The sequence below is a fragment of the Hemitrygon akajei genome, unplaced genomic scaffold (assembly GCF_048418815.1).
Source record: "Hemitrygon akajei unplaced genomic scaffold, sHemAka1.3 Scf000078, whole genome shotgun sequence".
NCBI lineage: Eukaryota > Metazoa > Chordata > Chondrichthyes > Myliobatiformes > Dasyatidae > Hemitrygon > Hemitrygon akajei.
Window position 1 is genome coordinate 408493 of NW_027331964.1, and position 10212 is coordinate 418704.

Below are 10212 nucleotides of genomic sequence, written 5' to 3' on the forward strand. Positions count from 1 at the left end.
AATCACTTGCCTCTTTATGTATTGTCTGACACCCTGATCTATCAACTTGCCTCCTTTCCGTAATGTTTGACACCGTTATTAATCAAGGAACGATCAACTCAGTAGTCCTCGAGCAGGATTCGCTGTAGTTTAACTGGCAGGGAGTAAAGCAGGAAAGTGCAATGTTACCATCACTGACTTTGAGGCCGCAGCCATATCCGGCAATAAACTGCACGGATACACCACACTCCGGCTGAAGATATTGCTCCTGATGCCTCTCTTTCAGAGGGAGCTCCTTGAATTCTGAGTTTGTGTCCTCTGGATCAGAGACCTCCTCTCCACGTCCTCTCTATTTAGGGCTTTCAATATTCGAAGTTTCAAAGTTATCGATCCCTCAATCTCCTGAACTGCCGTGAGCTTTGGGGTAGAGTCATTAAACGCTCCTCATACCTGAAGTCTCCCTGAAGGCAAGCTAAGGCGCCTAATGTGTTGAGAGAATTGGCGGAGGTTATAGTGGACGTGTTAGCAATCATTCGTCAGAACTCTCTAGACTCTGGGCAGGTGCCGGCGGACTGGAAGACAGCAAATGTCACGCCAATTTTTAAAAAGGATGTAGGCGAAAGACTGGCAACGATAGGCCAGTTAGCTGAACATCTGCAGTTGGGAAGATGCTTGAAGCTGCTATTAAGGAAGAAATAGCGAATCATTTAGAAATAAGTGGCGCTTTAGACAGACGCAGCATGGATTCAGAAAAGGCAGGACCTGTTTGACAAACTTACTGGAGTTCTTTGAGGACATAATGAGTGCAGTGGATAGAGGGGAACAGGTGGATGTCGTACACTTGGATTTACAGAAGGCGTTCGATAAGGTGCCGCACAAGAGACTTATAAATAAGATACGGATGCAGGGAGCATGATGTAAATGGGCGTTTCTCCGGTTTGTCAGTCAGTGGTGAGTGGGGTATCGCAGGGGTCGGTGCAGAGCCCGCAGCTGTTTACCATTTGCATTGATGATTTGGAAGAGGGGAGTGAGTTTAACGTAGCAAAATTTGCTGACGGCACTAAACTGAGTAGAAAAGCAAATGGCACAGAGGATGTCCTGACACTGTCATACTGATGGTGTGCTCCACCGTGCAGACTAACACATGATACTTCATGAGTTCATCCGCCATTTCTGTGTCTCCCATTGCTGCCTCTTCGACTTCATTCTCGCTGTCGGATGTCTCCCTTCAGGGTCAGTTTCTTACTGTGTGAGGTGGAAACAATTACTTCAAAAAGGGATTGACGCAAATAATCCCCTCACCGTGTAAGTGGAGTTTCCATCTTGTTCATTGTTCCTTGCGCCCTGAAAAGAGAAATTGAAGACATTTTGCCGTTTAACCAAGTGCTCAACAGTTGTATTCTGTCTCTCCACATGTAAACCCCGAGGGTATCAATCTTCACATTCATTGCAGCTTGCAGCAATATTGCACCATTCGCCATTCGACGCACTGCGTGTTTCTGATTCAGTGTGAGAGCAATATCTATTTTCTCTGACATCAGGAGCGCTCCCGAAAGACATAAATTCATTCGGAAACACTCAGCAATAAGGGTAGCATGATGCATGTTACTTGATGAGGAACTCGTCTCCAATACCATTCATCTTGAGAGATAAATCTGGATCAGAATGTGCCCGTGACAGATTGGGGATACGGACTTGTGGCCTCAGGACGCTGACCGTATTTGCTATTTCTCGTAAACGCTCACAAAGATCATTGCTGATCACAGTCAGACAGGTTCAGATCTGACCATGTTTTCCCTGATCTGGAAAGGAAGCGGAAAAGCAGAAAAAACAGTGGAGAGGAAGGTTTTCTAGCTGGAAGGTGATCGGTGGGCCTGGACACTGGGGAAAGGTAAAGGGCTAAAGAGGATGCTGGACCATGGCAGAAATGGAAGTGGAGGGGCACCAGGGGAAGTTGTTGGGCAGGTGGGGGAGAAGATATTTGAGTCCAGAGTGGAGAATAAGTAGAAAGTGAACGAAATACCGATCGGAATATGTCGACCGATGTTCGCTTGCAAAATAATGACCGAGATCATGAACATAAAACAAAGATCCGACCTGTTCATTCCTTAAGAAATTTTCATAGGTTCCCGATGCGTTCACGGTGTTTGTATCCAAAGTGCCTGCGGGAACAATACAGATACGTCACACCGGTGAAGAGCATCATGGGCCGTTGTTAATACAGCGGATGTCAATCCGGCCACGAAACAAAATGCCAGCGATAGCATGAACTACATTCCATATAAACATATAACAATTACTGCACGGAAACAGGCCATCTCGGCCCTTCGTCTTACCCTTAAGCTTTTGCCCCCTAAGTCTCCCACAAACGCCAGAGCCGGGTAATAATAATTTAGGTCAGATACAGAAAGGAAAATACCATACCGTCCCTCCAATTATATTATAATCCTCAGTTGAAAATTTCCACTTATTAAACTGGACAACCCAACAACCTAAGCAGCATTATTCGTGACCATGGATCAAAACCTCCAGCTTCTGTGCATTAGGAACTAACATGTTTAAATGAAATATTAAGATATCCATGGGTTCAGTAATAGAACAGTTGAAAAGCAGTTCACTCACCCTTCCTTCCGGAATTGATGCTCGTGACGTATTGGGATTGTGGCGGATCTCTGATCCTGAATAAACAGAAACAAAGGACAAATTAGGAATCCGGCAGCAAGTGACTTTCTTGCACTGATACACCAAATGATATAATTCCTATTCATCCATTGGATACTCACTGGTTTTTACTACAAACTATTCCGGTTATCAGATGCCCGATTCCAGTCCTACTCGATCTTTACAACAGTGGCCATATTGGATTGCACAGCGATAGTGTTTCGGGCTTTCAGATCTCAGTTTGTCAGGGGAAAGTGACACATGTATCACTGAACGCTTCCGCTTTCAGACAAATGTTCACATTTCAGGAAAACAACGCCCACGTGAAAGCTTAATGCTGATTCTGTCCCCGGACTGTCCCTGATCTGTGGAATGATTCCGGAATTGCTGATCAATTTTAGCAGCTTTTGGGAAATGAGATGTAAAAACACAAACAGATGGAGTCCGAGCGGTCCCCGTTTTTTTAAAAATCACCAGAAGAGAGGCGAGATTTTACCAACTGCTCCATTATACCCGAAATTGATTGTTGTCGACAGGGTTGCCGATTGTTGTATCCAGTCACATATGGCAAATTTATTTCCCATGATAGGGGATTATAGGACAAGAGGGCACGACTTCAGGATTGAAAGGCGTCCATTTAGAACAGAGGTGCGGAGAAATTACCTTAGACAGACTCTGATAAATCTGTGGAATTTGTTGCCACGAGAGGCTGCGGAGGCCTAGTCATTGGATGTATTTAAAGCAGAGATAGATAGTTTCTTGATTATCCAGGGCATCAACGGGTTTGGGGAGAAGGCAGGTCAGTGGAGATGACTAGAAGACTTGGGTCAACCTATGAGTGAATGGCAGAGCAGACTCGATGGACTAAACGGCCTACTTCTGCTGCTATATATTATGGCCTTATGGTCTGATATGCGATACCGCTCACCGAAAGGACATCAGTGCCTGGTGGACATCTCCACCCATGCACCGTTCGTGTTCCATTCCTGAGCCTTTCACATGTCCCGTCACCAGATATTTATCTATTTCCCTCTCCAGCTTGTGTAATTTGCTTCATTCACCTGTCGCATCACAAATTTGTGTTAAAGCTTCCAATATCCCACTTCTGCAAAAAAAAAATCTACCGCACCAATTAAAAGTAGAGGCGATATTCGGAGAAAACAAGCATTTACCCGCCAGTTTTCCTCGCGATCAACCATCCACTGACTCCGCCGATCAGGCCCACGCCAAGTAAACCAAGTAGAATGCCCACGATGGCGCCAGAGCCGAGGGTACGATTGCCATCTGTTTTTGCTGATAACACACATGGGGAATATATATATATATATATATATATTACATTCTGAGAATAGGTCTTTATCAGTGGCAAATTCATTTTCACAGCAATCTGACTGGGTCAGTTTTGAGTTGTATACTGTGTCACAAGGATTATTCCCGGAATAAAAGGGTTAACATACCAGGAATGTTTAATTGGTCTGGGTGTGTACTCGTTTGAATTTAGAAGGATGGATGGGGCTGGGGGGGGGGGGGGTATCCCATTGAAACTTTCCGAATGTTGAAATGTCTAGACAGAGTAGATGTGGAAAGTCTGTATCATACGGTGGGGGAGTCTAGAATGTGGAGGCACAACCTCAGGACAGAGGGGCGCCAATTTACAATAGAGATGCGCAGAAATTTTGTCAGGCAGAAGTTGGTGAATTTGTGAAATTAGTCACTACAGAAAGCTATGGAGGCCAGCTCGTCGGGTGTATTTAAGACAGAGTTTGATAGGTTCTTGAATGAACACGGCAACAGAGGCTATGGGGAGAAGGCCATGAAGTGGGTTTGAAGAGCGTGGAAAAGGATCAGCCATGGTGGAATGGCGAAGCAGACTCGATGGGCGGAATGGCCGAATCCCCGCCCCTATGACGTATGCTCTGATTGTCTAGAATAGATGTCATCTATTACCACGGGTTTCCTCTGTCACAACTCAATTCTGAATCTACGTAGCGACGTTTCTGTCCAATCCTTGACTCCTGCCTTTCCGCATGATCGCATCGCGGGGAACCTTGCCAAACACCTCACTGAAATCCATATACACCTCTGGTCGTCCTTTATTGTTAAGTCTTACCACCTCTGATATTGTCCTGTCACAAACACTTTTCTCAAAACAGGAATAAACCTTAGCCGTTCCGGACGGAAATGGTGAAATTAAAGTAGTTGGTGGCTTGTGATTGGGGAGGTTATTTTAGATTCTCTGGTCAGCATTCAACGCTCCTGGCATCGTTAAAGAAACTATTATAATGATTCTGCTTTTATTCTGAGCAGCCATTTATAAACAGGAGTGAAGGTACGGAGTGAGGAGTGAGGAGTTTGGGAAAGGGATATGTTTGGCTTTTTGCCCGTCATGTTTTTGTATACACTAGTGAGAGACAATTTCACTCACTTTCTGCGGTGACATGGGCAGTAAGATTAAAGCTTCTCTTGGTTACGCCACTGGAAAACCTGACGTTTATAATAACCAATGTTAACCGAGCTCACTGACACAAGGGTGAGTTCCTGCCTTGTCTGCCGGAGATTGTTCCCGTTGTACCATGGATATATACCCCGGGGGACTGACAGAGCAAAGCAAGTTAATGTCAGTTTTGACACAATATTTGAGGCAACTGGACTCTCTGGTAGAATTCTGACCTTCTATGGCCTATCTATAAAATGAGAATCCCTGTCGAGTTTCGTAATATCCGATACAAATGATGGTTGTTGGTTACCTGTGTATTTACAATAAACGTCCACTTCGGTCACTCCAGCGCCACTGCTGAAAGAGTTGCTGGCGATGCACTTGTACGTCCCTGCGTCGATTCTGTTCACACTGATTATAGTCAGTTTCGCCTTGTCGGGAGATGTAAATATTCTGCCGTTTTCCCGGATGGGTTGGTTATCCTTGAACCATGTCCGTGTCTGAACGGCGCCCGACGCGTCACAGCTCAGTGCGATGGTATCGAGGTTTTCCAGGGGAGTGGAATTATTGGTCGCCACGGCAACACCACTCACTGTCTCTGTAAATACAATTAAAATACAAATGGTTTTACGCTTGGTTTTATCTACACGTGTTTTGAGTCGACAACCCAATATCATCGCATTCCCTGTCCCTCATCCCCAGATGTTTCGACATCAGGTCAGATCGCAGACTGAATGGAACTCCGGCAGAGTCTAAATACTTAACGCTCTTACTTCAGGGGACTTAGTAAATTGGCTAGAGTTGAATTGCCCTCTGGAACAAATGGTAATCAGCTGGTAAAAACGTCCCTGATGGGTGTTGCACAGAGACCGCCAAACAGAACAATGATGCGGCCTAAAACTACAAGGTGTGATAGAAAATGCATGTCAAGTGTGCAATGTTACAATAAGTGATGGGGGATTTCAATAGGAAAATAGATTGGGAAAATCAGGTTGGTGCTGGATTCCAGCAGGCGGAATTGGTAGAGTCCCTGCGAGCTGGTGTTTCATGGCAGCTCGGGGTTGAGCCCAGTAGAGGATCATTTATTCTGGCTTTGGTGTTGAGCAATGATCCAGAATTGAACAGAGACCTTAAGGGAAAAGGAAACAAAAAACTTCGATAAGTGTTTATAATATGATCGAATCCACCCTGAAATCTGTGAAGGAGAAGCTGAAGTTATAAGTATAAATATAACAATGGGTAAATTGAATTACAGACCCGTGAGACGGGAATTGGCCAGAATTGCTTGGAAATGAGTCGATTATTAAAGATGAGGTCTCAGGGTACTTAGAGGCGCATCATAGAAAAGGCTGCAGTCAGCATGCTTCCTTCAGGGGGAAATCTTGCCTGAAACATCTGCTGGAGTTCTTTGAAGAAATAACAGGGAGGACAGATAAAGGATAACCAGTTGATGTTGTGTTCTGGAATTTTGAGAAGGCCATGACAAGGTGCCATACATGGGAATGTTTTACAAGCTACGAGGTAACGCCAAAGAGGGAGCTTTTTCATTTTCATTTTCTTGATCTCTTGCCAGTGACTAGTGTAGGCCCTGCGGCTCACAGAGCTGTGCCGAACATGTCCCTACCTTAGAAATTACTAGACTTCCCCATAGCCCCCTATTTTTCTGAGCTCCATGTACCTGTGAAACGTCTCTTAAAAGACCCTATCGTATCCGCCTCCACTACCGTTGCCGGCAGCCCATTCCGCACACTCACCTCTCTCCGAGTAAAACACTTACCCCTGACATCTCCTCTGTACCTGCTCCGCGGTACCTTAAACCTCTGTACTATCCACACGAAAAACGCAGCGTATCATCTTATACACCTCTATCAGGTCATCTCTCATCCTCCGTCGCTCCAAGGAGAAAAGGCCGTGTTCACTCAACTTATTTTCATACGGCATGCTCCCCAATTCAGACAACATCCTTGTAAATCTCATTTTAAATCTTATTCACATCATTGTAAAAGACACCCGGAGTACTGTGAGCAGATTTAGGTCATTTGTCTTGGAAAGGATGTGTTGAAGTTGAACGGCTTCAAAGGAAATTCTCTCATATGACTCTATCGTTCAACGGTTGTCATATGAAGAGCATTTGATGACTTTGGGTCTGTATTCACTGGAATTCAGAAGAATGAGGGGTGACGTCACAGACAACTATCGAATGGTGAGAGGCCTTGTTAGAGTGTATGTGGACAGGATGTTTCCAGGGCCTCCCACGCTCTGAGAATAAGGTCTCAGACTAACCATCCTCCTAACTCCCAAAGTCTTTCAACCGTGTTGACAGGATGTTTCCTATCGTGGGGGAGTCTAGGACCAGAGGACACAGATAGAGTGGATGTGGAGAGGATGTTTCCTATAGTGGGGGATTCTAGGACCAGATAACACATATAGAGAGGATATGGAGAGGATGTTTCCTATAGTGGGGGAGTCTAGGACCAGAGGACACAGATAGAGTGGATGTGGAGAGGATGTTTCCTATAGTGGGGGAGTCTAGGACCAGAGGACCCATATAGAGTGGATGTGGAGAGGATGTTTCCTATAATGGGGGAGTCTAGGACCAGAGGACACAGATAGAGTGGAAGTAGAGAGGATGTTTCCTACAGCGGGGGAGTCTGGGACCAGAGGACACAGATAGAGTGGATGTGGAGTGAATATTTCCTATAGTGAGGGAGTCTAGGACCAGAGGACACGGATAGAGTGGATGTGGAGAGGATGTTTCCTATAGTGGGGGAGTCTAGGACCAGAGGACACAGATAGAGTGGATGTGGAGAGGATGTTTCCTATAGTGGGGGAGACTAGGACCAGAGGGCACTGCTCGAATGGATGTGGAGAGGATGATTCCTGTGGTGGGAGAGTCAACGTCATGATGACACAGCTAATAACAGAGAAACCTCGTTTTAGTAGGGATCTGAAAGGGTATTTCTTCAGAAGAGGTAGTAAATATGTGGAATTGTTTGCCACAAGCAGGGGTGGAGACCAAGTCTTTATGTATATTTATCGCAGAGGTTGATAGATTTTCTATTGGTCAGGGTATCAAGGAATACGGGGAGAAGGCGGTGTTAGCATTCATTTCATGTAGACGAGATTGCAAAAGCAAAGATGTGACCTGTTTAAGCACCAGTGAGGCCTCACCGGGAGTATTGTGAGCAGATTTGGGGCACTGTTCTTGGAAAGAGTGTGTTGAACCTGAAGGGCTTCAAAGGAAGTTCACTCACATGAGTCTATTGTTTTCATATGACCAACATCTGATGTTTTGGGTCTGTATTCACTGGAATTCAGAAGAGTGAGGGGTGACCTGAGAGACAGTTTACTTCCTCTCAACTCTTCTGGATTCCAGTGCATACAGGCTCAGAGACATTAAAGGCTCATATTATGACAAGTCTTTCAATCCTGGAATCATTTCCATGAACCCCCTTTGAACCCTCTCCAATTTCAGCACATCCATTCTCGGGTAAGGGGCCAAAAACTCATCACAATTCTCCAGGTGAAGCCTCACCAGTGTTTTATAAACTTTCAATATTCTCTGCTTACTTTTATATTCTTGTCCTCTTGAAATGAATGCTAACGTCGCATTTCCCTTCCTCACAACAGACTCAACCTCTAAATTAACCTTTAGACAATCCTACACAAAGGACTGCCAAGTCCCGTTTCACATCATTCTCTTATTGTTGTTTTCTTCTCCATTTAAAATATAATCAGTGTTTGACACATGGGCTAATACAGTGATACTGGCGGTAAACGTTCAGTCGATGTGGTGCTCACTGTAATCGTAACGTCAGAGCTAACTGTCCTGCATTTCATTAATCACGAATAAGAAGCATGTCCCCCTCTTGCCGTGCACTCCAAACTAACTGTGTCATTGTGTTCCACTGAGTCAGCGTCATTCGATGTGGTGTTGGTTCTGGAAACGGCTTCTTTAAAAATACCACAGATCATGTATCACCTGTAACGTACTGTGCTGAAATGATGGCTCCAAGGAGATATATTCTGCTTAAAGCAAATTACTGCAGATGCACAGATCAGAGATAAAACTAAAGAATGCTGTCAATATTCTGGTCGTCTCACTACAGGAAGGATGTTAAGGCCATAGAAAGAGTGTAGAGGAGATTTACAATGGTTTTGCCTGGATTAGGGAGCATGTCTAATGAAAACAGGTTCCGTGAACACGGCCTTTTCTCCTTGGAGGGACGGAGCATGAGAGGTGAACTGATAGAGGTGTACAAGATGATAGGTATTGATTGTGTGGATAGTCAGAGGCTTTTTCCCATTGCTGAAATGGGTTCCATAGAAGGACACAGTTTTAAGGCGCCGGGGAGCAGGTACAGAGAGGATATCAGGGGTAGGTCTTTTAGGCAGAGAGTGGTTGAGTGCGTGGAATGGTCTGCCGGCAACGGTGGTGGAGGCGGATACGATAGGGGCTTTAAAGAGACTTTTGGATAGGTAAGTGGAGCTTAGAAAAATGGAGGTTATATGTAAGCCTAGTAATTTCTAAGGCAGGGAGATGTTCGGTACAGCCTTGTGGACCGAAGGGCCTGTATTGTGCTGTAGGTTTTCTCTGTTTCTATGTTTCTATACTGTCATAGACATGTGGGCGGCACTGGGGAGGGGAACATCGTTAATCTTTCAGCTAGATGATTTAGAACTAATCATTTCCAGCTGACTGGAGATAGATAGATAGATAGATAAATAGATAGATACTTTATTCATCCCCATGGGGAAATTCAACTTTTTTCCAATGTCCCATACACTTGTTGTAGCAAAACTAATTACATACAATACTTAACTCAGTAAAAAAATATGATATGCATCTAAATCACTATCTCAAAAAGCATTAATAATAGCTTTTAAAAAGTTCTTAAGTCCTGGCGGTTGAATTGTAAAGCCTAATGGCATTGGGGAGTATTGACCTCTTCATCCTGTCTGAGGAGCATTGCATTGATAGTAACCTGTCGCTGAAACTGCTTCTCTGTCTCTGGATGGTGCTATGTAGAGGATGTTCAGAGTTTTCTATAATTGACCGTAGCCTACTCAGCGCCCTTCGCTCAGCTACCGATGTTAAACTCTCCAGTACTTTACCCACGACAGAGCCCGCCTTC

The 10212-nt window shown here is 44.7% G+C and overlaps 1 long non-coding RNA gene across 1 annotated transcript; it reads right to left on the reverse strand.

Annotated features, from left to right (window-relative positions):
* Positions 1–1278: 1278 nt before the first annotated feature.
* On the reverse strand, positions 1279–3918 carry LOC140722483 (uncharacterized). The gene is made up of 4 exons (XR_012097632.1): positions 3813–3918; positions 2602–2657; positions 2077–2141; positions 1279–1323 (listed from the first exon to the last, which is right to left on the reverse strand). It is a non-coding gene; the product is annotated as an uncharacterized lncRNA (long non-coding RNA).
* Between the last annotated feature and the right edge of the window lie 6294 nt (positions 3919–10212).